General features: G+C 43.9%; 1 protein-coding gene across 2 annotated transcripts in view; it reads right to left on the bottom strand.

Moving 5' to 3' along the window:
- Positions 1 to 27683, bottom strand: part of ALPK3 (alpha kinase 3) — a 1258466-nt gene that overhangs the window by 1107878 nt on the left and 122905 nt on the right. The window lies entirely within an intron of this gene.

A 27683-nucleotide genomic window follows, 5' to 3' on the forward strand; every position in this document is an offset into this window, starting at 1 on the left:
CTCGTGAGCGGTTGCGGTCAAGTAGATTTGCCGCCGCTCTAATAGATTTTCCATTCCAAATCAACTCGAATGGCCGTGTGCTCTGGTGCACCGCATGGTGCCTGCCGTTCGTGCGGATTTTTCAGTGCTACCAGAGCAATATACATGTTATCCGCCTGATGGCGGAACTCAGCGAAATCTCATGAAGTTTTTATTTAACTCATCTGAATTCTACAGTCAAATTCTGCGAGCTCCCCCCAACCCTAGCCAATAACATCGCCTTACTAAGGTTATGGGGGTTCCGATTTTTTTAAACTAAATGGACACATCAGGGACAGAATGAGGTTACTGTGGAGAGTCTTGAAGTACATTATCCCAACCATGTGGCTAACATTTGTATTCATTAGGGTGTCATCAAAAAGGCCTCATTGTGCAATAAAATCTCGACAGTCGCTAAATGTGCACCTCAATTTTGACTAGGGAAGTGCAAAGACTTCATTATATGCCTCCTAAATTGTGAAAATGATTAAGAAAAGCCTGGCGAAATGTGGCATATCAACAAAATGGGCACATTGCTATGAGCCTCATACTTCCTAACAGGTTGTAATCAAGCCTTCAACACATTTTGGTCCACCTAAATACGTGAAATTCGCAAGATGGTCTCAGAAAGATACCAATAACCAAGAATTCAAAAAAAGCACTCTTTAAAAAAAAGTTTTAATAGTACTTAACAGAGAGCTGAGTCTAGTAAGCAATATATATGAAACAACATATTTAAAAAATAACTAACTATGATACATAAAATATTAGGGATCATCCCAGATCATAAAGGCAAATTAAACATAATCGTGCATATTTAATTAGCAGCACTAAACCAGGAACTGAGACCCGAGAGCAAAAATAACTGCTGGCCTTTATCCGACACCCCCTCCCACTTTAGCATTTAGTTGGGCGCAAATGGCACATGGCATGCAACTGATACATACAAAAGAAAGCCCTGTCAATACCAATGGCAATTTGTTACACACACATATTTCTTAAAGGGACCCAAACAGCATAATTCAATAACTATTCAACCAAACACGAAAACAAATAAGACACATAACCCGGATGAAGTTCCTGCACAACGTGTATTAAGTTCAAAATGCATGGAACAATCTTTGTACATGTCAATGATTAGTTGCTCCAATATATGCAAAGGTGTGACATTTGTGCTCGTTTCATGTACCTTGAACTTAATACTTGCTGTGTGTAGTATCTTTCACCCGGGTTATGTGTCCTATTTGTATAGACCACTTTACTTCACGAACGCTAAAGGCACTCAAATTTGCAAAAAAGAAATACACCTAGGGAAGAAAAAGTCAAGAAAGAGTTGCAGAGAGAGCGCCCACAACAACAGGTAAGAGGAAAAGACCATCAGTGGTACTGATTGAACAAAGTCAAGTTAGAAAAAAAAGTGCAAATAGGAGGAAGAGAAACTAACAGAACAACATGATGCTGAATGCTGAACCATATGCAGACCATGTCACAGACTATTATATTCACACTATTGTCGGGGAGGCAAACAGATACTTCGGAGAAAGTCACATGAAAAACTAATGCCTAATACTTTCCAGACCCATTGATAGCTGTAAGTTTGCATAACTCAAAACTTGGGCAGGCCCCTGTATTAACTACCATCACACAATGTGAAATTTCGCAGAGAGGTGGAGTAATCCAGGTTGACTGTACATTGTTTGCTGCTTAAAATAAATTAAAACAGTGTCAGATATGAGACAGGAAAATGACATCACTTGTCAAATGGTGGACTATTGTGTTTGGTATAGAGTCAACTACTTGGTTGTGTATCTGAGATATTAGAATTAAGTAACTTCACAAGGAGTTAATAGGACATAACGTTGCAAACCGCGGAATAGGACACAAGGATATCATGGGGTTGGAAGGCAATAAGGTTCACATTATACCTCTTACACTCGTAAAAAGGACGGTAACCCTCACTTACTACTGGTTGCATGCTGCCTCTTTGTGTTCCTCCTGACCTTTGACTCTAGTCATATGTACAGAATAGGCTCTTGTGAGAGCTCTTTGCAAGGCTTTTTTCGGGGATGTTTATGAAACTACACAGTCACTGAGTAGGTCTTTTTCTGAGCTGATGTGTGATTTTAAGACAGTATGTCGCTACTATGAAACATATAGACCAATGACTTATACAGGCGATTAGAGAATGGTTACCTGAACAACTTTTGTTAATGATAAACCTCCATTTCACATAGTTAAAATCAAGTTGCAGTCCATTGAGGATCGTACAATGCACAACCCTGATAAGGTTTACATAATTCAGACCTCAATCAAGTCCTGGCATGGTCACAGGCATTAGGAAGGCCAAGTCCCTATCATGCACATATAAAGAATCTCCAGGATTTCGCCATTTGCAAAATAATCGCGAAATCGGCACTTTTCAAAAAAGGCCGCGCTTTTTACAAAAGTGGCCGCGAAATCGGGGATTGGCGGCTGGGCGGGAGAAAGCTGCCTATTCTCCTTTTAGTGACTCTTGTGCTCTGAATCGTTGCTCTTTGTGTTTTTTCACGGCCCATCAGTTCTTTCCCTATGTCGCTCCTGACTGTTCAGTTTCACTGCCCCTTTCTCTCAGGGCCGTTTCTGAGTTAGGCAGGACTAGGCGGCCGCCTAGGGCGGCAAAATGGTGAGGGCAGCATTGTGTTGTGGCAAATGGCAATGTAGCAACAGGAAATCATGCAGTGGAGTGCACTGTGCAAGCGCACCTGCTGTTTGCTAATTATTGCTTGTGACATCATGTTGCGCAGTTTATAGCTGAGTGCGGCACACCCTAGAATAGTGGCGGGGGAGGGGCGGCGTGCACCTAGAATAGTGGCATGTGGAGCGGGTCGGGACACACACACTAGTGTAAGTGTGGGTCTCCAGGGCCGTCAATCTTGTAGCGCTGGTTAGCGCTACCAATGACGGCCCTGGGAAACATTTGTGGCCAATCCGTGAGCAGTGCTTCAGCCAGGGAGGGCTTCCCGGTGACGCGCATGGTGCACCGGTGCCACCATCTCTCTCAGCGCGCGCGAGGGACGGACCGTGTCGGCTGGCCTGGCACGCTGCTCTGGTGCCCTGTGATGGCCGTGAATTAATTACCAGTGCCACACAGTCTTGTTGTCCAGTCCCGACTAAGTCTCCAAGCCCTCTTTTTTACTATCTCCACTCCCGACTCCAGCACCACGACGAGCCTGCAATCAGCACAGCCCAGCCGTGGTGTTCGTGGGGACGTACGTGACTGACTTGAGCAGTGCACCAGTGGTGAGTCAGCACAGTCAGCGAAGGCCGCTGGCTGCGAAAATAAATATAAATATATATTTCGGATAATGGATCGGATGCATTGCATGCAATACACGTATTCAAAAAACGGAAGAGGGATGGTTTGAGCGCTGGAAGCGAAATAACATAACACGGGTATTTGTAGAGTGCATGTTCGGCCAAAAGGGTATTTGAGCGCTGAATGAATTTGAATTTGAATTTAAAATATTTATATAGCGCAACATTCACCATGCGGTTTCTTGGCGCTGTGGAGGCTAATTTAGCAGTAGGAACGAAGAACTGGTGGAAAAGAAAAAATTGAGATCAGTTCACATTAAGAAAAGCCTGGGTGAAGAGAAAGGTCTTAGATCTTTTCGGAAAAGGGAGTAGTGTCTAGCCAGACGCAAGTGATCGGGGAGGGAGTTCCAAAAGGATGGTGCCAGGAATGAAAAGTTGGCTCCGCCCCATTTCTTGCGTCCGTACCGGGGTACCTGAAGGAGTGATTGGGTAGATGAACGAAGCTCGCGGACAGGGATGTACTCTTTTAGCAGAGAAGAGATGGAGGCAGGGGCAGTCCCCTGGCGCGCCTGAAAAACCATGCAACCGGTTTTAAAAAGGGATCGCTCCCTAACAGGTAGCCAATGTAGTGCCTTCAGTAGGGGAGTAGAGTGATGGGAGCGGGGGAGGCCATACACCAATCTGGCCGCCTGGTTTTGAACCAGCTGCAGCTTCCGCAGACTGTACGCTGGGATGCCGTTGTAAAGGGCGTTGGCGTAGTCCAGCCGGGAGATAACCAGTGCGGACATGATTAACTTAAGTGCAGGGGGAGAGAAGAAACGAGAAACAGAGCGGATAGTTCGAAGAACAAGAAAACAGGAAGAAACAACAGAACTGATTTGTGAGTGAAGGTTGAGATGATTATTAAGTTTAATGCCCAGAGTCTTAACTGAGGAAGAGGGTGTAGGGGGGGATCCTAAAGAAGAAGGCCAGAAAGAAGAGTTCCAGGGACTGGAGGAACCACCCGTAAGGACCAATTCTGTTTTGTCAGGGTTCAACTTCAGATGGTTGTGGTTCATCCAGTCCCTGATGAAAATCATAGTAGACTGAAAATTAGAAATAGAATGAGGAGAAGAAGACAGGTTAAAGATAAGCTGGAGGTCATCTGCATAATTGTAAACAGTGACCTCCAGTTGCTGAAGTGCAAAGATCAGAGGATAGATATAGAGATTAAACAGAAGGGGGGAAAGAGAAGAACCCTAAGGAACACCACAAGTGACTTTGAGTTGGGTGGCCGAAAAATCCCCCAGCCGGACCGCCTGGGTGCGGTCCCTCAGGAAGGACGATAGCCAGACCAGGGCTGGGCCCTCGACCCCCGCCGCTCCGACAAGGGAAAGTAAGATGGAATGATCCACCGTGTCGAAGGCGGCGGAGAGATCGAGGAGCACCAGAGCCTGGTGGATGTTTTGGTCCATGCCCTCCCTGAGATTATTCAGGACCGACACCACGGCGGACTCAGTGGAGTGCCTAGGCTGGAAACCTGCCTGGCGGGACGCTAGGCCCCCATTGGCTTCTACATGGGCACTGAGGACCGATGTTACATGTCGCTCCAGCACCTTGCCCAAGTAGGGCAGGAGAGAGATGGGACGATAATTGGCTGGAGCGGAGGGATCCGCGCCAGGCTTCTTAAGGATGGGGACTATGGTGGCAGATGTAAGAGCTGGAATTACCACCCCCTGAGCCAGCAAGCTGTTGAGGAGGGAGATTGGCGGTTTGGGACAAACAGAGTAAATCTGTTGCAAAATATGGGTTGGACAGATGTCCGCCGGGGAACCAGACTTTACTTTGGGAAGTATTGCAAGGAACACTTCTTCAGTGAGCGGGGGGGATAGAAGAAAGACAGCCATGAACAGTCGGGGGAGAAGGCGCAGAGAAAGTAGGGGAAGGAAGTGAGATGTTGGCTTTGATGTTGGCAATTTTTTCTAAAAAACAGGAGTTCAAAGAGTCACAGAGGGACTGAGAAGGGGGGGGGCTTGAGAGTGGCCCTGTCAGAATAGGCCAGGTCCTGAACGATGGAGAAAATCTCCCAGGATTTATTCTCCGCTGCCAGAATTTTAGCTGAGAAGTGTGCAGTTTTAGCGCTCAATATGGCCCTTTTATAGTCACTCAGCAAAGTCAAATAGTGAGTTTTTAGTAGAGGGCAGTAGTCCTTTCTCCATTGCCTCTCGGCCCGCCGGAGGGTCCGCTTTTTTATCTTCAGGTCGTCGCCAAACCACCGATTTGATTCCTTGGATCTTCGGGTAGATATCCGTCGTAATGGGGCTACCGTGTCGCAGCCTCCAGCAAGCTAGGTGTCGATGGCAGCGGCTTGAGAGATAGAAGATAAGCCCTCTAAGTTAGGTGCGGAGTTCAAAAGAGAGGATGACAAAGCAGCAAGGTCTACCCGATTCCAGTTCCGCGCCCAGGTGTTTTTGGCAGGCGGAATGTTTGTTGCCGACTTAAGGCAGAGGGAAAAGGAAATCAGGGCATGGTCTGACCAGGGGCATGGGGACACGGTCATGGAAGAGACCGAGGTATTAAGAGACCAAACCTGGTCTAGTACATGACCGTGAATATGCGTAGGAGTGTGCAGATGGGAGATAAAATTCAAGGATACAAGTGAATCAGAAAATTGTTTAGAGGCACTGCATTCATGGGGGTCTATAACGGATGCTTATTGTTGATCGTTAATCAGTCCATATTACAGTAAACGTTTGGCAGCCCCTAGCTACTGCCTGCTAATGTGGGTTCGAAAAACGGAATAGGGATGCTTTTATATATTTTCAGCTTTAGCGCCTTAAATGTTTGGCATATTTGTTCCCGAGTAGAAAATGTTTTCTAAAGCTGGTTTGAGCGCTGGAATTGAAATAACAGAACACGGGTATTTGTAAAGTGCACGTTCGGCCAAAAGGGTATTTGGGCGCTGAATTACGGAGGTTTATGGTTGATCGTTAATCAGCACTGCTAGAGGTTATGTGGAGGTGATAAAGCACACAGAAGTTTAATTGTTGTATTTTACTCTTCCTTTTTATGTCGGCGGTGCATCACGTGAACATGGCGACAAGTTGTAATAATGTTGTTCACTCAGGCCTGCTATTTGCAAATGTTGAAATAATGAGGCGGCGGCCTCTGAGAGAGTGAAAATCATTATCTCTGACTCCGAGCTCGTCCTCACGGTCACGTTGATGGCCGGACTGGTGCAACGCGCAAAACACTGAAAGCTGGGTAGCAGCACTGCGAGGGTGAGGTGACGGGTGTCTGAGTGAGGTTTGGATGGTGGCGCGGGCGGGGTGGGTCTGTTTAGGCAGGCTCAGGCCTGGGCAGGCTATCACGAGGGTTTAGTAACCTGGCGAAAAGCATGTGCTCCGAATGGGCAAAAGAGGCGCCCATGAAAGGGGAATAAGAGTGCTGATGATTCAGTGACCCAGTGACCTGAGGAAAAGCAGTGACTTGATAAATCAAAGTGGCAGGACATTCAGTGAGTTGATAAATCACAGTGACAGGACATTAAGTGACTTCATGACATAAACATGGCCTTGAGGAGTGCAAGGGACAGAGCTTTCAGGACATGCTTCACACACACAGCACATACAGTGACTTTCGTAGTCACCATCATAACATCTAGTGACATAAAGAATGATGGAGTTCGGATGTTCAGGGAGATAATCACACTAAACATCATAAGATGACAGTCCAGGCCTCCGGCCTGTGACTGAGGTGAGGTGATGGAATCTCTATCTCCCTGCATGTGTGCGAGGCTGGAGGAGTAGTAGGACACGGGACGGGAGAGGGGCTCAAGGATTAAGCGCGAAGAGAGTGTGCCTTAAACAAGAGCAGAGGACCCCTTACCTTGAGCTGCGTGGTGCAGTACTGTCTGAGGTGCGTGGACGGTGGAACTGGGCCTGGTGTCAAGAGTGCCACAGCATTTCACCACAGCCAGCCCTCGTACCTTGAGAAGAAGAGGCCCTGGGCCCTTCTTTTCCCCAAGCAGGCAGGGAAAGCATAAGTTTGCACTGCCCCAAGCATGTTAAGGGGAAGAGATGTTAAGGTGGGTGATTCCCAATCGTAGTGGCGTTGCTGGAGCTAGAAGGTGACCAAATGTGGCCTGTGCCAGTGCCCCAGCCGCCTTTGTCCTGGCCACCCCTGAATGCCACCTGCTGTCTGTGCGCCATTATACGTTTGGGGCCATGACATAGGGCGCGTGCAGTGCTTTATTTGCTTTTATAGTTCCAGTAAAAAGCTTTTGAGGCCCAGCCATTTTGCAGCAGGCTTCATCTTTGCTTATTAGTGATGGGGTTTTCGGGCTGTCTTTCAGTTTAGCGCAAAGAAACGCTCTGGCTAAGTTGCCCTTCTCAAGCCTGGATGACGGGGGAGAGAGTGATGGTAGAAAAAGGGAGGGGGCGTCATTTTTCAATTCTAGCCTAAGGCGGCAAAACACCTAGAAACGGCCCTGCTTTCTCTCTCACTGCCACTCATGCATTATGATGATACAGACATGTGAGTTCTATTGATGGCTTTGTAGATGTGTTCCTGCTAGCGGTGTTTTCAATACAATTCAAAACTGTATTAGTATACGTAAAGTGCATAAAAGGAAAATAAAAACATTTCAGTGAGATGATAAACACACAGTTTTCTTAAAATAGCCTAGAATAAAGATATAAAACTTGCAGAAAAAAATGAAACGGAGAAAAGTTTGCTCCGAGAAATGGTCACAGGGACAAGCATCACAGAGAAACCAAATGAAAAGGGAGCAGGTGGTGGACTGCACCTGCTCGTGGTGTTTTAGATACATGTAAATATTTGCAACATTGTCAAATTGGGTGTTTTTTTTTCATTTTTACATAACTTCACTGGCACAAGGAGTGCTTTTTGTCCCAAAAAAAATTCGTTGTGAATTCTTCAATGCAGATGAATATAATTTTCTGAAAATGGTTTTAATAATATCGATGTGTTTCCTGTTTTTTGTTACAATTCTGACGTTTATAGGAGTTTTCACTCATATATTTCCTAAAAGAGAGCTGTCGAAAGTTCTCCACATTCGTACACACAGATTCCATTTCCTCTGCCCTAAAAGTCTGATTTTGTCAGTGCTCGTCCATTTTGTATCCCTGGCACTCGTTTTATACAGCACCTAACACACTACACCTCACCAGGGTTGTGACACAGTTCGATTTTAAAGAAATCATCTCAATTTGCATCAGTTAAAGAAAGGAAACACCATTGCCATTGATAATAAATCATTTGTGTAAATCAATGTACAAGATGTGTTACGTGAATCAGGGAGGGTTAAAAGGTGTAGGAGTCACATTTCCGTCACAGCTCACTGTGCTATATTAGAAGGATTATAATTTATTAACTGCAATTAACAAAAGGATGTTTGTGTTCAAAGCAGTAACTTACTTACTCACCAGGATACATACAATAAAATCTCTCACCTGCATCTTATCTGATGTGCTTTGCAGGACACATTGACTTTCAATACTACTTTGATGCAAATCTGGAACTACACCAAACACAGATCTCTCCAACAAATGCTTTAACCTCCAGAGTTATCTCACCATCATTATTATCCCTGTGATTTACTGGGCACCACTGTAGCAGATGCCTTAACCCTATAAAATATTTTAAAATGCATCCATTGCAACCTGTTAAGCAGAAGAGATTTACTGCGATGCTACTCCTTGTTGCCAATTACTTTTTGGCAAGGCTTTGAAAATAAATATATTATTAGTTGAGGCCCAGATTTTGCGTTGGGATTGCGCCACTTTTTTTGGCACAAGCCCAAAGCAAAATCTAATTTGCTCAATCTTATAATGTGCTCAAAAGTGCTCATGATATACCTGATAAACATGTGTGAGGTCTTAATATCTGATATCAATTCCAGAGAGATCACTTCCTGTGATCCCACGTGCAATGCTATGCGTTGTGGAATTATGTGCTATGGTGGCACGCACTGTAACATCGCTTGCAAACTACCTAACTTGGTTAGCCCCCCCACTGCTTTTAGGTCGAGCCTAGCGGCAGCGTGCATGCGCTACTCGCTCTGCTGTATTAGGGTTGCACTTGAAGCCCCGCCCACTCTCCACCCATATTTGTCATCGGCTATGTGCCATTGTCCTTCTTAAATGCTGGCTTCTGATTCGTAAATAGGCTTGTTAGTCCTTCCTTGGTACCGCCTTGTCTCCATTTGTTACTGCCCATAAGGACCGGACCTTTTACTTGTCATGTTACACGGTCTGCTTTATCTTGGCTGTGAGCATTATTTTGTTGAATGTTTTTTTTGAATTTGCAGCGCGGTCCGCTTTCACTTTAGCGGTCGCGCTTTTTTACTTAATTAATTTGCATGCAGAGTTGTCCGCCTTAAATTTAGTGTCCGCGCTTCTTTATTTAACTATTTGCAGCATGGTTTGCTTTCAGTTTAGCGGCTGCGCTTCTTTATTTAATTGATTTGTAAGCACCACGGTCCGGTTTCACTTTAGCGATACAGAAACTTATTTAATTTGCATTCTTGCTGGCAGACTGAATGAAGGGAGGAGAAGGACGCTTAGATCCACCTCTTTTATTTTGCAACGTGGAAAAGAAGGGAAAACAATTTACCACACAGCTAGGATAAAACTTACCGAGGGGAGGCCGCCAGGGCCCACCTCGGTTCCCGCATCTCATGCCAGCCCCCCACGTGTGCGCTTGTGCCTCCCCCTGCCCCTGATTCTCCATCCCAAATCTCTATTCCTCACCTTCCTTCCAGACCCGGAATCAGTCTTCCGGAGCCGGTGCCAGCCTCAGAAAGTTCAGATGTGAGGCACAGGCGGGGCTGGAGCCAGCACCTCAAGCAAGGCTTGCTACTTGCTTCTGTTGTGATAAAAGGCAGGCACTTTTACCTAAACAAGCATTTGCAATGCAATAGGTCTAGCATTTACGCGACTATGCCTTTCATTTTTGTTTCTTGAAACATACATAAAAAGCATTGCCATTTACAATGTCAATAGCTTAAACTCACGTAAATGCGAGACCTATTGCATTGCAAATGCCTGATTAGGACTTGTGCCCTGGAGGAGGGGGTGGTAGTAGGGGGAAGGTGGGAGCGAGCGGGGGTTAGTCAGTGTAATCACATGTGCATCTTGTTGTTAAATGAGCAGTTTTATTTGCATGAGCAGCCGGAAGAGAATCTAATTACAGAAAACCATGGTGTAGGCTTGTAAGCAGGGTCGGTGGCGGTAGAGTGGAAGGGTTGATGCCACTGGTCAGCACATCAACACATCCCGTCTCTTCTTATTTCAGGACCCAGCAGGGTGCATTTAGGCTTACAATAGTGTCTTAGACTCTCACTGGCATGCCAATTTAAAAGTAGTGAGTCATGATTGCCCTGTGATCTTTATTTCCCTTCGGCCATCTCACTGCTGCGGAAGTCAAAGTCCTGCAAGTTCTCCGATTGGCTGCCAGCAACATGAGAAAATGTTGCTGCCAGCCATTAAAGGTCTCTGGGACTCAGCATAGCAAACAAATACTCTCAAATACACTCAAACACTTTAAACATGCCTACTTGAAAGTGGAATACTCAGCTAAAACAGTTTCCATTGATTTAAGACTGAAAAGGAATGATTACGAGTAAAATAAAGTGCTGCAATAATGCCGCTAAATTTCAATTTTTGTGCCGCAAAAATTGCAAATCTATGCCGCAATATCCTGGGGGTCTGTTATATCAGTCCTAAACTCCAGTTACTACTTAATGGCTACCATGATCATGAACAAGGGATAAACAGGAAAGACACACTAGTCTTATTTGTCTTTGAGGGCTAGTCAACTTAACCAATCCACAGTTCTATTTTTGTCTTCTAGCAGAGCTGAGAGGTGCTAGTGTATCTTACTTAGTTCTGACAGCACCTCTTTGTCTCAGAAGCCAGCCCGTTGCATATAACTGGAACTTCATTCTCAGTAAATGCTAAGCACTCACTCTACCCAGAATGTACTGGTATCTGTGTGTTAGCAGTCACCAGTAGGGGGTTCTGCGTGCCACCTGGAGCAGCAGAGTCCTGGAACAGAGGAATGGAGGATGTCGAACTTGAAATTGTTCTTCAATATCAAAATGAATGTCATGATATCAAGGGCAAGCCCTTGTAACCATATCTATAGGAGAGTGTTGCAAAACATGTGTTCCTCTACATTTTTGTATTGTATTCACCACCCTGCTATTTTTGTAACTTATTTTGTCTTTCAGCAGCTTGATCTTCTAGATTACTTTGTCTGACTTCTCCCATTGCACTTTCCTCTTCCTGGTGTCTGGAGGAGTTTTAGGTCTTGTTGATTTCTTCAATTCTAAATTCTATTTTCAATCAAGAGCCATAAGATTGTCAAGCAGGTACTTTCCCTTTAACATGTTTTCCTCCTCACAGGGACCATCAAAGGAGACACTTAAGACCTTTCAAATATACTATTCTGTGAGGTCTGTGAGAGCAGCACCATGGCTACTAGGAGGAGTTGTGGTTACCTCTAGCAATTACAAAGGTGACATAACAGACTTCTCTGCATCCAGTAATTAACAGATTGCAATGCCCACAACTCTTTTGCTATGGTAATCCTATAGATTCTTTTATTGGGCCAACCTCAAGAACTGCACTATGACACTTCAGTGCTGAAGCAGATATTGGTGTCACAGTTTACAGACATTCCAGTAGCGTCTCCAAGTGTCCCACATTTTTTCTGGGCAATCAATTAAGTTAACCACAATTCTGAATTACTTTTAAGGAATTTTGCTTTTCATCCTGCACAGTTCAGTCAAGATCAAGGCAAAATGGATTACCTGATTAGTTGCATTACTAGATTAACATTGGCTAAGGCAACTCTATTAGTATCTAACTGTAACCGGTGTTTACAATCTTTATTACCTTCTAGTTAGCATTTGAGAAGATATTAGAACATCCTGATTTTGAGTTCTCGGCTGGAGAATATTCAGGGATTGAGCGATATTCACCAACGTGGAATGTATAAATTGATTGATGTGACTCATTTTGGTGAGCTGGCAGCTGAAATAACCTTAGTTAAAAAACCTCAGATCATTTTTTAACATGGATTGAAAGAGTAAATAAAGGACGAACTGATTCACGTTCAACAACCTATTTAATTTTCTGAACTTGTAGATTTAGTGCTGCTCATCGGACAAAGACTTATATTATTAAAGAAAAGAAAGAAAGAATTCATTTTGAACCCTTTGGAGTCCCTTTTTCTGATCCATCAGATTTCAGTACACCTGTGAAACGTTAAAATTTGAAGCTCTCGTTTTAGGATCTGAATCGCTAATTTTTTAATTCTGCTGTGCCTCATCCATACTCACCTTTGTCCTGTTTTCAGCCTGGCTCTATCCTTGACACCACACCTGTATAAACATTAGGTAAAAAATCTAAATTGAGACATTGTAGGCTGCGTAAACATGCAAAGTCAGCACAAAAGAACAGCTGATGTCTGCACTGTGGGTTTCGTGTGTTATGTAAACAATGGTAAAGCTTTGGATAAAGTTTGCTCAGATAGCCTATCTTTTCATGCAGCTTCAGGATGCGACAGTTACACAAGGCATGAAGGTTGTTGATTCTTACAGATTGTCTCATTTGTGTGTTTCTCCCAGAGCTCTATTTACCTCTGGGCGTTCCTTGTCTTTGATCTTCCCTATAAAAACCCATGTAACCATCATTCAAGCGTGCTCTCTCTTTAAGTATCTCCATTGTGCTTGTTGATGCAGACCCATTCATGAATGATTAATAAATGACCTATGGTTTGACTTCGCTCCAGTGTCGATTCATCCTTACTTGATAAGAGCCCGTGGCAAGAGTGGTGACCCTGCACCAGCATATTAGAATTAATCTGCTCCACAAATTGGCGCCCGAACGTGGACCCCATCAAAGGCTTGCAGTCGGACCAGGGGAGGAGAGCGGGTCGATAAGATGAATTTTGCTGAGGGGCGCACCACCTGAAGAGATTAGAGTTGCTCGTGGTCCAAGGTGATTTTTCAGCTCTGATCTTCCTAGCGGCTGCTGGCCTTGACTGGGGCCTTCGGACTGTCATTTTTGGATCAGGGAGGATGCACAGGGGATTGGAAAGACTACACATGAGGTAAATCTGGATTAAACCGGTTTATTTGTTCATTTGGTTAGGATTTATTTGGTATTTGCTTGACTTGGTATTTTGTTGATATCCGTTTGGAATCTGCTTGGTGTTTTTGAAGCTTAGAAATCTGTTTTGAAACTTGCTATTTGTTTTAGCTAACATTTTTCTTGCAGGTTATTTGAGAATTTGAGAATATATATATATATATATATATATTATTTTTTTTTTCAATTCTCTCTGTTTATAAGTTTTTTATATCTTATATAACATGCCTGTGTTTAGCACCCTTTGGAAGTTTTGTTGTTGCGATAAGCAGAGCATTTTGGAAGCAAGTCAGCCGGCGCCACCAGAAGGAACGCCAAATTTTGAGATTACATCAATTAAGGTATTTGTCCCATCATGTATAGTACATTATGGAACAAATATACAAAAGGAGATCCCCAGTTACAATGGCCGCTAGAGGGAGCTATGTACCCTCACAAACTCGAGTATTTCGAGAAACAATTGTTTAAAAAAATGTTACACCAGCTATGTTTGACAGTTTGCGTATGTGGAGGAAAGAAGTGAAGGAGAGGCAGCTCAAGGAAGAGAAGGTACAAAGGAAGCAGGAATGGAAAACAGAGTATCAGAAGTATAAGAAATTGAAGGACATCGAAGTTCAGGAGAAAAAGGAATGTTTAGATAGAGAGCATAGATTACTAACATCTAAAGAATATATAGTTAGACCAACCGTAGCAGTTCAGGTCCACCAAGAAGATGTGGACTCAGATATTGATAAGTTGTTGGTAGAACGACCCCGTCCCCCTTGATCTCCTTAACACCTCTTCCCCCTGGACCACCAAATGTCGCCCTCCTTGTTCCCCTGGCTCCCCCTCCTTTGCCCGCGGTTGTCCAGCTCCCTATTTTCCAACCAGTACTGATACATTCCTTACCCACTCCAACCCAGGCTACTGCACCCCATCCCAGGCCTCCGCACCTCCACCTCAGGCCACTGCATCTCAAATGACTGATGAACCCGTACTTCCTTCATATGTTCTGACCCCTCGAGGTCTTCCCTCTACTGTACCTCAGTTTCATCAGGATGCAATAAGATTGATGGTATTAAATTGGTTGAGTGATCTAGAAATGGAGGTAGGAGAAATGATTTTACTGAAGGCGAGCTCCTTTGTCTCATAAATAAGCTTTATCATCAATTTATGGTTCGATGAAAATGACTACAGGACAGAATGGCCCAGATGATGTTAGAGCTATTAATCGACAATGTCAGATAGGGGCCTTCCCTGTGAGTGGAGTTAATGCTGCATATCAATAATAATTGGATATCGTAATGAACTCTCTTCCTCTCCCCGAATAAGACCTATGAGGTTAGCTGCGCCACAGTTCATTCCTGGAAGAGGGAATGCAGATAATGATGACCCAAATAGTGCTGATGCTAGAGCTCATTTTTTGAATAATTGGATATATACGACCTGGAAAAGAACGGATGTACTAACTTTAAAAGCCTCCCTACCAGACATACGGAAAAATCCTAGAGGATTTTATGATGATGTACAGGCAGCCATTGATTCTTGTATCATGACATTAGCGGATATTGATATGTTTTTTGGTATGATTCTGCCACCAGATATGTGGCGACTTACCCGGAAACAGGATCAAGCTGTTGATTTGGTAGGAGATTGGGCTGCCATAATAGCAGCTGATAGAGAGAGGAAACCTGGTCAGAAACCTAATCAGCTCATATTGATCTTCCTGGTAACATACTTACTTACATAAAAATGATGGTTCTAGCTAGGAAATTAGATTGGGCACTCCTTACTGCTTCTAAATAAAAACAGGGAGAGGCCGTCCCTGATTTCTTTACTCCCTTTGAGGAAGTGTTCCATGATTTTAGTGGGCAAGATACATTTACACCTACGGGTGCACATTTATTTGTAGATAGATTTGTGGGAAATTTGCTTCCTGAGATATTGGTTCCCTTAAAGAATTCCGAGAGCACATGGGCTTCAGTGACTTCGAAAGCTATATTAAATATGGCTCAGTATTACCAAAATCAGGTTACCACTGAGCAAGAACAAAAAGAAGGAAAACTAAAAGAATTGGAAACTAAGGTGATGATAGCTCAGGCCTATGGACCCCAAGGTCGAGGCTGTGGCCTCGACCTTGGGACAGTAGGGCCACCGCATAGACAAACTCCATTAGGGCTGGATCAGAGTGCTTATTGCAAAGAGAAAGGACATTGGCGTTCTGAATGTCCTGTTTTAGCTGCTAGTGGGAGAGGAAGGGGACAAGTGAATGGTAATCGAGGGACTTTAGCTCCCCGACGGCAGTCATAACAGGTTCAAGCTCCAGAGAGAAATAGGTCTGGAAATTTTTTTGATCAACAAAATAATCAATATTCTATGGAGGATTGGGAATCAAAGGAAACTGTGGGAACACATTTTGCCTAGGACAGCGTAGGACAAGACGGACCAGTTGAGATACCTGTAGATTAGTCAGGGCCCTATATAATAGCCACCATACTCTGGCAGGATCAGAAATTTTTAGTGGATACAGGGGCAAAACGTAGTGCGATATCTCAGAAACTGGTCCCTGGGACAACCTTGTCTGGCCAAATGATCACATTAATAGGGTTTGATGGAACACCAACTCCTAGCCCTGTGTCCCAAAAACTACCTTTGCTGGTTGAGAATTTCACCACTACAGCCCCTTTTTTACTTCCCCGTCATGCTCCAGATAATCTGATGGGACTTGATCTTTTGAAATATCTCCATGCTACTATACATTGTTCCCCATCTGCAGTACATGTTATTTTTGGGGAAAAGGCAATGCCTAAACAAAATACATTTTCTAGATGTTCAGATCTTGATTCTGTCCCTTCATGTGTCTGGGCTACTGCTGATACAGATTTGGGAAGAATGGACATTTCCCCAGTACATATACAGGTCCGAGAGGATGCTTCCTTACCAAGGGTCCCACAATATAAAATATCAAAAGAAGGTGAGGATGCATTAATATCTATCATTGACGACATGATACATACAGGAGTTGTTGCAGAGGTTTCCTCTGAAGCATGCAATAGCCCCATTTTCCCCATTCTAAACCGGGGCGATGGAACAGGGGATAAGATTTACAGATTTGTGATCGATTTGACAGAGGTCAACAAAATAGTGATCCCTCAATATCCTGTTGCCTCTTATATTTCAACTTGGTTGACATTAATCCCAACAACAGCAATCGTTTTCTCTGTTATTGACCTCAAAAATGCCCTTTTCTCTATTCCTATACATGAAAACAGTAAATATCTTTTTGGGTTTTCATTACAAGGTCGCTCATTTACATTTTGTAGGGCTCCACAAGGCTATACAGAAAGCCCTAGCATTTACAACCAGGCACTTAAGCGACAGTTGGATCAACTTCTTTTGCCACCAGGAGTTACACTAGTGCAATATGTCGATGACATTTATCTAGCTGCAGACACGGCATTGTAAAGAGGCCACTCTCTCTCTTTTACAGCACCTTGCTGTCAAGGGACATAAAGTTTCTAAGAATAATCTGCAATATTGTCAATCTGAGGTCCCTTATTTAGGTCACCTCTTGTCTAAGGAAGGTCGCACTCTGACTAAAGACAGGATTCAAACTATCATACAAATTCCTATTCCAAGTACCCAAAAAGATGTCAGAGCACTAATTAGAATTACTTCCTACTGTAGACAGTGGATCCCACATTTCTCCTTTAACATCAAACCTCTTTTGTCTTTTGTTACTAAAGACACTCACTCTCCTCTACCATGGACATCTGAATGTCAGGAAGCATATCCGCAGCTTCGTGCATCCCTTTGTTCTGCTCCAGTGTTAGGCACTCCAGACTATGCAAAGCCTTTCATATTCTATGTACACGAGAGAGAAGGATGTGCATTGTCAGTGTTGACACAGCCATATGGTAATAAGCATCGTCCCTGTGCTTATTTCTCAGCTGTATTAGAGCCAGTGGCCAGCGGACGTCCAGGTTTTCTCAGAGCGGTTGGCGCCACAGCGATTTCTATACAGCAATCAGAGGGAATAGTGTTGAGTAACAAGCTTATGGTCATTGGTACCACGTTCTGTGGATGCACTCCTGAATCAGACTAAGACACAACACTTGACTAGCGCTAGACTCACAGGATACGAACTCACGCTTTTGGCACCTCATATCACACTTAAGAGATGCTTGACATTGAACCCAGCTACATTGTTACCTTTGCCAGCAGACCAAGCTCATGATTTGCATGACTGTAGTTTTCTCAGAGAAGAACAAACTAAGGGAAGAATAGATCTAAAGGATAAACATTTGTTAGACCCTGAGGGAAAACTATGGGTGGACGGTTCTTGTTTAAGACTATCTGATGGCACTACCTCTGCATCCTATGCCATAACTACATTACAGACTGTGGTGGAAACAGCCCGTATCCCACAAAAATCTGCCCAAGCAGCTGAACTCATTGCGCTCTTGAGGGCTTGCAAACTTAGTCAGGGATTTAGAGTAAACATTTATACAGATAGCCAGTATGCATTTGGTGTGGCATACAACGTTGGCAGGCTCTGGAAGGAACGGGGAATCCTAACCTCCGATGGCTCTAAAATACAACATGGTGAATTGGTAAATAGTCTTCTTACTGCTTTGACATTGCCAAGGAGTGTAGCCATTATCAAATGTAGGGCCCACAAGAAAGTTACAGATAAAGTGTGACAAGGAAATGCTTTTGCTGACGAAGTTGCATGAGAAACTGAAAGTGCACTCGCAAGTAAAAATGTATGTACTACGATCCCAAGCTGAAAGATTGGAAAATATGTAGACAGAGATTAAGGATATACAGCAATCAGCCACTGAACAAGAAAGGGCAGAATGGCAAATGGAAGGAGAGTTAGATGTCGAAGGATGTTGGAGATCAAAAGATATGTCTAAATGGAAATTGCCCTATGGCTATGTATTGCCTTTTGTAACTATGGCTCATAGACCTGCTCACGTTAGTGCCAAGAACATTATTTCCCAATTAGATCAAGTCTGGGATAGTCCGTTTATTCGGAAAATGGCTGAACATTTGGTTAAAAATGGTATGATCTGTTTACAGCACAATCCTGAGAAGGTAGTATCAACCCCTACTGGTGGATTTTCTCCACCTCAGGTTCCCTTTGAAGCACTCCAAATGGACTACATCCAATTGGAGCGCTGTAACAATCTTAAGTACGTATTAGTTGTAGTCTGTTCTTTCAGTAAGTGGGTAGAAGCATATCCCACCAAAGACAACACAGCCTTGACAACAGCTAAAATTATGGTAAAATAATTCTTCCCTCATTTTGGGGTTTGTAGAATTTTATGGAGTGACAATGGCCCCCACTTTACTGGCCAGATAATAGAGTACCTAATGAAAGGTTTAGGGTTAAAACAGAAGTTTCATGCTGCTAATTATCCTCAGGCAGCGGGTTTGGTAGAAAGATACAATGCCACCCTGAAACTCAAGCTAGCTAAAATCCAAGTAACAACGGGCCTTAAATGGCCAGATGCTTCGCCCCTAGCTTTATTACCTGTTTGTTTCATACCACACATTAAGGTTGGACTTTCTCCCTATGAGATAGTCTTTGGTAGGCCTATGAATGTATGGGGACCCCCAAGGCCAAATATGATTGAAGAAATACAGTACCCTGTTTTGAGTGATTATCTTAGAAACTTGACTGAAAAACTGTTTCTGATTCATCAGCAGGTGCGTGAAGCTATTCCAGATAAATCAGAGCGTCCGGGCCATAGTCTCCAACCTGGAGAGTTAGTGGTCCGAAGAAACTTCCAGTGTTCTAAGAATATGGAACCATGTTGGAAAAACGTCGAGCAAGTGTTGCTGGCAACCCAAACTGCTGTCCGTGTCACCAACAGATGTCACTGGATACATGAGAACCACTGCAAAAGAATCCCAGCAACTGTTCTCCAGCCAGAAGGCAGAAACGATCTAAAAGATATCTTACAAACTCGGAAAAGTGTTGCTCCTCTGAATGAAGATACTTTGTTTCCTGTTCCAACTAAGCCTTCAGTAGCAAGGTACTATCAACGACCAAGGAAGGGAAGGAGCAGATAGAGATACCGGAGGACTGATTTCAATTAGTGGAACGGTTCAGCTACGTAACGGTGGAGTCACAGAATTTGCTTAACTAGGTTTAGAGGGGGTTGTGATACGTGTTCAGTGTAGGCTTGGATCTCTCTCTCTTTCGGTGGGGATCCAGCGGAAGATTTTTTTGAGCATACGTAGGATGTTGAAGCATGAAGACGAGACGGCGTTGACTTGTCTGGTCATCGATAGGGAGGAGTCTAGGATGAAGCCCAGATTATGTGCGTGGTCCGTAGGTGTGGGGGCGTTTCCCAGCGTCTGTGGCCACCATGAGTCATCCCAGGCGGAGGGGGATGATCCTAATATGAGGACTTCCGTTTTGTCAGAGTTCAGTTTTAGGCGGCTGTTCCTCATCCACTCGGCCACTTCTTTCATCCCTTCGTGTAGATTGGATTTGGCGGTGTTTGGGTCTTTGGTGAGGGAGAGGATCAGCTGGGTGTCGTCTGCGTAGGAGATGATGTTGAGGTTGTGTTGGTGAGCGATGGATGCGAGGGGACTCATATAGACGTTGAAGAGGGTGGGGCTGAGTGATGATCCTTGTGGTACGCCGCAGATGACTTCGGAGGCCTCTGATCTGAAAGCGGGGAGGAGGACTCTTTGGGTTCTTCCGGCGAGGAACAAGGTGATCCAGTTCAGTGCTTTTCCTTGAATCCCGATGTTGCTGAGGCGTTGTATAAGGGTGCTATGGCAGACTGTGTCGAAGGCTGCGGAGAGGCTGAGTAGGATGAGGGCAACTGTTTCTCCATTGTCCAATAGTTTTCGAATGTCATCTGTTGCTGCGATGAGGGCGGTCTCGGTACTGTGTTTGGCTCGGAATCCGGATTGTGATGGGTCGATGGATTTGTTGGATTCGAGGAAGGCGGCGAGTTGACTGTTGACAGCTTTCTCAATGACTTTGGCAGGGAAAGGGAGGAGCGAGATAGGGCGGTAGTTCTTAAGTTCAGTGGGATTTGCTGTGGGTTTCTTCAGGAGGGCGCTGAGTTCGGCGTGTTTCCAGCTTTCCGGGAAGGTATCGGAGTTCAAGGAGCAGTTGATGACGCCTCGAAGGTGGGGAGCGATGAAGGAGTCTGCTTTGTTGAAAATGTGGTGGGGACATGGGTCAGGTGGCGATCCTGAATGGATGCAGTTCATCAGGCGGATGGTATCTTCAGTGGTGACTGGGTTCCAGGTGCAGAGGTTGTTGGGAGGGGGATTTAGTTCGTAGGTGGGTGGGGTGGACTGGTCACCGGACTGGTTAATGAAGCTGTTGTGTATGTCGGCGATTTTGTTGTGGAAGAATGAGGCTAGGGAGTCGCAGAGGTCTTGGGAGGGAGTGATGTCGTTGGTGCCGGCTGAGGGGTTGGTGAATTCTTTTACGATGTTGAACAGTTCCTTGCTTCTGTAGGCGTTGTCGTCGAGTTGATCCTTGAATGCTGTTTTCTTGGTGGATCGGATCAGTTGATGGTGTTTACGGATGGCGTTCTTGAAAGTGGCTAGGTTTTCGGTGGTTGGTTTTTTTTCCAGGCTTTCTCGAGGGTGCGGCATGTCTTTTTGGATTTCTTAAGTTCATCATTGAACCAGGGGGCTTTTTTGTGACCTTGCTTGGTAGGGTTGTTTTTCAAGGGTGCTAATTAGTCAGCGCTGTGGGTGATCCATTGTGCAAGGTTGGTAGCTGCTTGGTTTGGGTCTGATGAGTAGGCAGGAGGGTATTGGTGGAGCGATGTGAGAAGCTGGTCGATGGTGATTTTGTTCCAGTTTCTGCTGGGAATCGGTTGTGGGTGGTTGTGGGTCGTAGTTTTTTTGTAGTTGAAGTGCACGCAGCTGTGATCTATCCAATGGAGAGCTGTGGTGTAATTGAAGGAGATGTGCTTGCTGGAGGAGAAGATTGGGTCGAGCGTGTGTCCGGCACAGTGGGTGGGGGTGTTAACAAGATGTTTGAGTCCAAGATTTGTAAGGTTGTCCAGAAGGGTGGTAGTGTTGCTGTTGTTGTTCTTTTCCAGGTGGAAATTGAGGTTGCCTAGTAGAATGTAGTCTTCGGAGGGGAGGGCGTGTGGACTGATGAAGTCAGTGATGTCCTCGCTAAATTGTGTGCGGGGTCCTGGTGGTCTGTAGATGAGGGTGCCTCTGAGTGAGGTCTTGGGGTCAATGTATATCTGGAAGTGGAGGTGTTCGGCGTCTGCGAGGTTTTCGTCGGAACTGGTCGTGATGCGGATGGTGTTCTTATGAACAATGGCAATGCCTCCTCCTATTTGGTTGGTGCGGATAATCTTGTAGCCGTCAGGGATGGCAATGGCGATGTCGGGCATTGATGAGGTGTTCATCCAGGTTTCTGTGAGAAAGGCGACGTCCGGCGAAGTGGTGTCGAGTAGATTCCAAAGTTGAATGGCGTGTCTGTGGACTGAGCGGATAGCCTATCGTGTCATACAGCTTCAGGACGCGACGGTTACACAAAGCACCAAGGTTGTTGATTCTTACCGATTGTCTCATTTGTGTGTATTTCCCAGAGCTTTATTTACCTCTGGGCGTTCGTTGTCTGTGATCTTCCCTATAAAAACCCATGTAACCATCGTTCAAGCGTGCTCTCTCCATGGTGCTCGTTGAATGGAGACCCATTCATGAATGATTAATAAATGACCTATGGTTCGGTCAATTCCTCCTTACTTGATAAGAACCCGTGGCAAGAGTTGCGACCCTGCACCAGCAGATTAGAATTAATCTGCTCCACACACCCACTGTTTCCAGAAGAACCTACAGAAATAGAAGGTGTGGGGGGTCCTCAGGCTGAAATTGAAAAGAAGCGGTGGTACAAGGCTGAGCGTGTCTGTACTGGGGAGAGGCTGAACCTCTCAGGCCTGTGTCAAACCTTCCCAGAAAATATATTGCAAATTCAATTGTCTGCAGAGAAGTGGAAAGGAGCGTGTTGGCTTTTTATATTGGATCTTCTATGAATAATGCAATCATTTGTTTTTTATACCGAATGTTGAGAACAGAAGGACAAGTTGTTAGTGCACTGCTTGATAGTGATGCATGAGAATGTTCACTAAACAGCAATGAGCCTTTTAAAAATAAAATGTATAAGAGCATTTAAACAACTCAAGTAATTCAAACTGTTAATGATGCACCACTGACTTCAGGGCCAATACAAGAGACTCATTTGAAGATCATACATCTTTTCAAGGTACAAAATGTATATGTCTATTGGTATACTCAAACAATATTTCTGCTTTCACAGTTTTTTCATGGTCACTGTTGTGCCTCTTGAAGTTATTGTTCACCGAGCTGTAAGCTAAAAAAATGCACATTGAATTTGGTGATGGCTAATCAATATTCTGTGCCACGGCAGTACCCCTGCTTTCCTCTATTTTTTCGAAGCATAAAGTTGGTTCACTTCTAGCTCATTTGCAATATGACTCTGCCATACCCACTGAAACTGACAGTGTTATTCCTTTTGGAAATATTTGTTACCTGACTGAGAAAGAAGAGTTGATACTAAAGGCATGTTTAGAGGAGAATTGTCTGCTTGGGTTAATTGTACCATTTTTGTCAACTGCTTTATAACAACTTTATACTGAATATAGAGCAGGCCTCGAAAAATCATAAAAATGTTACTACACCTACAGATTATTTAAAACATTGAATAAGCTACTCAATTTAAATGTAATGTACTTGACCCAAAAACTGGTCTCATTATGTCATCTAGGTAAATATGTTATTTTCCAGAGCCACTTTTTTTTACAATATCACATACAGGAGCAACTTCCAATACGTGAGTTCAGCATTTCTGCTGTATAGAAAACCCTATTCAGTTTGATTTAATAAAAGTTTACTCCATGCAAATTAAGAATTCAACCTACATATAGGGGACGCGTGACCCCTGACTTGCCACTTCGTTCACTTATAGCATTGCCATCAGGGCAGGTGCAGGAATATTTCTCAGTTCATTTTTAAAAACTCACTTTTAAACATATATTACTAAAGCCTAAGGTGGTAATGCACTGTAATTTACAGACAGCACATTTTCCATTGAAATGGCCTAAATGTTCCCACTAACATGCAGTTTTACTTATAAAACTATATAGTGTACAAACAATAATCTGTGGAAATTGGGTTTCAGCAAATATATTTATCATTTGCACTTCACCAAGTAAAGTGTTCTGATTTCTTTCATCCTAACATGTGTTTTTTCATCACATATAATTACAAAACAAGGACTTTCATAAGTACTGAAATTTAATTTGAAATGTTTGCACAATTCACTATATAGCAATTTAATGTGTGTCAGAATACAACATGATATCCTATATACAGGCTTTCATTTCACACTTTTTGTACAACACGTTTGTCAGACAGTTGGCTTTACAAAATCCTCGAACTTTGGAGTCAGAGAAAGAAAATTAATTGTAAATGTAAACTGACGTTTGATCTTGGGCTCTGAACATATAACAAATATGACAAGATAAAAACATCTTGAATGCTCCTTCACTTTGTGAGTGAACAGAACACCTGTTGTTTGTCATCTCACCAGAAGGGGCGAGAAGGCCCTAATTATAGATAAAATCTGACTCGCCATAACAAGTGGGCAAGTAGTTGAGGCATGTAGAGGCTTACATAAGATCATATGAAGGATATATCATTTCTTTGCATCTTTTCAAGGATATTTTGTAGTCAGTCCATGGAGCAGACGTTTTCACTGAACTTGATTTAAGGGAGGTTTACCTGCTGTGGCTAACGGAAGTAATTCAGTGGAAAATAGAGAACACATTTGGAAAGGGAGAGCATGAAGTTACATTATTCAGTAGTGCCATTTTGGCTTACCGCGTAATACCATTTGGGTTGTCCAATGCTCCTGCCATTTCTCAACAGTTTATGTATTCAATATTTGCAAATGTCTTGAAACAGACTGTCTGGCTTTATCTGGATGATATTATAGTATTTTCTAAGATGTATTAAGAACATTAAATACAAGTGAGTTTGATATTATCAAGACTTCGGCAACATCATTTGTCTTGCAAATCATAGCTTGAATTTAGATTGAATGCCTCTTGTGTCCCCAAGGATCAGAGGAAAGTGTCAGCTATTTAGATTGGTGTTCACCCACTAATGTTAAGGAGTCTTAAAGTTCCCTTGCATTCAAAGGTTTTATCTTTAACACATTAAGAATTTCACTGAGATAACCAGCTACATTACCAATGCTTTAAAAAGGGAGAATATCAAGAAAGGTTTTGCTGGGATCATCAGGCCGAAAAAGCTTTTAATAAGCTTAAAAATATGGTTATTCAAGCGCAAATATTATATCATTATAACACTTTACACACTTCTGAAAGTGCAGTTGGAGCAGGTTTGTTAAAAGAACAAGAAGTTAGTGGACAAACAAATCTTGTCTTTTATTTGTCCCATTTTTGTTTACCAGAATCATAAACGAACTATTCAGTTCATGAGAGATCCCTCGGCCATGTCGATTACTTCTGCTGAGGGTGGACTTCTGTTATTGGGAATTAATGAACTATTTGAAACCGAAATTGATCATCAGAATCCAGAATGTTTGTGAAACCTTCAATATAGAAATAGCAATCAAGACAGAGGTGCACTAGGAAGCAGGCAGAAAAGGCTGACACAGGAACCGTGTAAAGCCAGCTCCCACCAGAGTAGGTTCTTTTTAGAGGCCAAGACCTGTCAAAATGCCTCTGGTGGCTAGCCCTAGCTAGGAGCAAAACGAGCCAAATCATATGGAAATCGACCCAATGGAGCCCATGTTATGCTACTTGAAAGATTTGACTATTTAGAAAGTAGTAAAGCAAGAACAAGCACTGGTAATGCATCAGTTTCTGTGTGTTTTAAATGATGTAATAAATATAGAGATGTTTTTATTAATCATCCTCCGGCAGAAGAAAATAGCTCCCAGAAAGATAACACAGGAGTGTAGAGAATGTAGTGCAGTGGGCAGAGCTGCTGACTCGAAAGTTTGGGATCCCGGTTTGAGTCTTGGCTGCGCCGCGCAACATTCTGTGATTCTATGCAAATCACTTAACCTCTCCGGGTTATAAATTGTTATATAAATATGCTAAAGGTAAAACTTTATGAAAATATAGTCCCACCAAAGCGCATGTTAACAGTATATCGGCAGCAGAAACTGATAAGGGGAGCAGACGAGGAACAAGCATTTGTAAATTCAGGAAAATATGCTACAGCCAGTAGAAATGAAGGAACTGTAAGTGGCAGGCACAGGAACCAATGAGAAGCCAGGAAAGAGAAGAGGTGGGATGTGTGATTGCAAAGTGGAGAAGTGTGGCTCACTGGTTAGAGGAGGCAGACCTGGAAGCAGAGGTCAGCCCGGGACCAGGGTTCAATTCCCGGCTCGGCGGGGTCTTGAGTCCTAAAATGTCCATGGACTCGACAATTCTCGCTCCGGTGCCTACTCGATTCATGGGTTCACACTCTGCGACTCTGGGCAATAGCTTGCTTAATCTCCACAATGGCCCCTCGCAGTGGGATGCCTGGCTTTCACCTTGCGGATACCCTGCCGGGGTTATCTCACAGGGGAATACCAGGACGGGTTCCCTAAGCGGGCACTTAGAAACCGGTGGTGATTTGCGCTATATAAAATCATGTACATTTACATTAAAAACAATAGATTTTTAAGCGAAACCTAAAAATGAATGTCTGTCACTCTGGCGTACTTTAAGGAAAAGGGGTCTGAGCAACATGCATTGTATTTTTACCATTCGCTTTGGTGACGGAGGCGTGCGTGCGACCCCCACCTGGACTTGCTTTATGCTACTGGAGGCTCCTACTTCTCAGGGGACGGTGCAAAGTAAAACAAAGTAAAACAAGCACAGAAAGAGTCCAGGATTCACCCAGCCCCTGGATCACTGTGCAAACTGTCGGTTGCGACTGAAGAAGCAAGCTGCCCTCTCAGCATAGGTGCACAAAAAGAGTGTTCCCGCGAGTTGGCAGCACAAGAGGAGTATTCCCACACAACGGGAGCAGAAAGTTGCGGGCTCCCATGCAGCAAAGGAGCTCTGTACGGGAAGGCATCTAGGGTAGCAGGGGACTTGGTGCTCCTTCCGCCCGCACCTCTCAGCCCCAAACGTTGCAAGAGGCACTGGGTGCCCCAGGTAGGATTGAGGCACGCAATAACATAACAACAAAGGACAACACACAGTTCAGCCATTATACAAAGGAAAACAGCTTCTGATGCTCATCTGATATTCACTGGTCACGGTCTTGGAGCATGCCATAATGCTCTATGAGGACTTTTCCTGGCATATTCTCTCCCTCGTGATGCACCAAGGAGGGGCAGGGGCACCACCAACACCAACCTTAAATGTTGTGGGGGGCTACATAGAGCATAGAAGCTGCACATAGGAATAATCAAAAACGTAACCAAATTTTTAGGGGGCACCAGATGCATGACTACAGGCGAGTCTCCCCATTATTCTGAAGCATTCCCACAGCTGAAGCTTTTGCTATTTTGCTATGGGGTGCAGGGACTCTTTGTGTTTGGTCCTATAGTTCCAACATGTGGCCCGAAGAATGTATGTTTTCACTTCAAATGCTTTGTTGATAATATTGTTGTACACTGCAATGCCTATGATTATATTTGCATTTGAGTGTAGTTAATGATGCCGTTTGTTGAATAACGAAACTTAACATTTGATTACTGTTTAATTATTGCCATACTTTGACACTGCCAGTAGGTCTGCCTTACATAATTTGATCCAGTGACCCTTTGACAAAGTGTTTAGGCCTGGCTGATAGTTAATGAAAACTTCTTACAACACCTCCCAGGATATCGTGATTTGACGATTACCCCCTAAAATCGCAAAATTGGCACTTTGTGTACACAAGTGTTAACAAAATATTGCCACTAAAAAAATACTGAGGTGGATACTCCTTTTGTTGGCACTGCACTGCGCTGAACCAATAAAGGAAGAGTGAACAAAGGGCAGCAGAGATGTTAAATTCCTCTGTTGCCGACTACTAACATTTTAATTACTTGAAAATGCTCCAGGGTTCTCCTCTTGCCTACTCAAAGCACTTGTTTGACTACTGTTCTCGAGAGTGCACCTGTCCCCAGACAGCAGAGTGTTGCTGCACAGACTGAGAGGAGGCGGAGAAAAGGCAGAGATCAACCATGGAGTGTCC

This window comes from Lissotriton vulgaris, chromosome 2_2 (genome assembly GCF_964263255.1).
Source record: "Lissotriton vulgaris chromosome 2_2, aLisVul1.2, whole genome shotgun sequence".
Lineage (NCBI taxonomy): Eukaryota > Metazoa > Chordata > Amphibia > Caudata > Salamandridae > Lissotriton > Lissotriton vulgaris.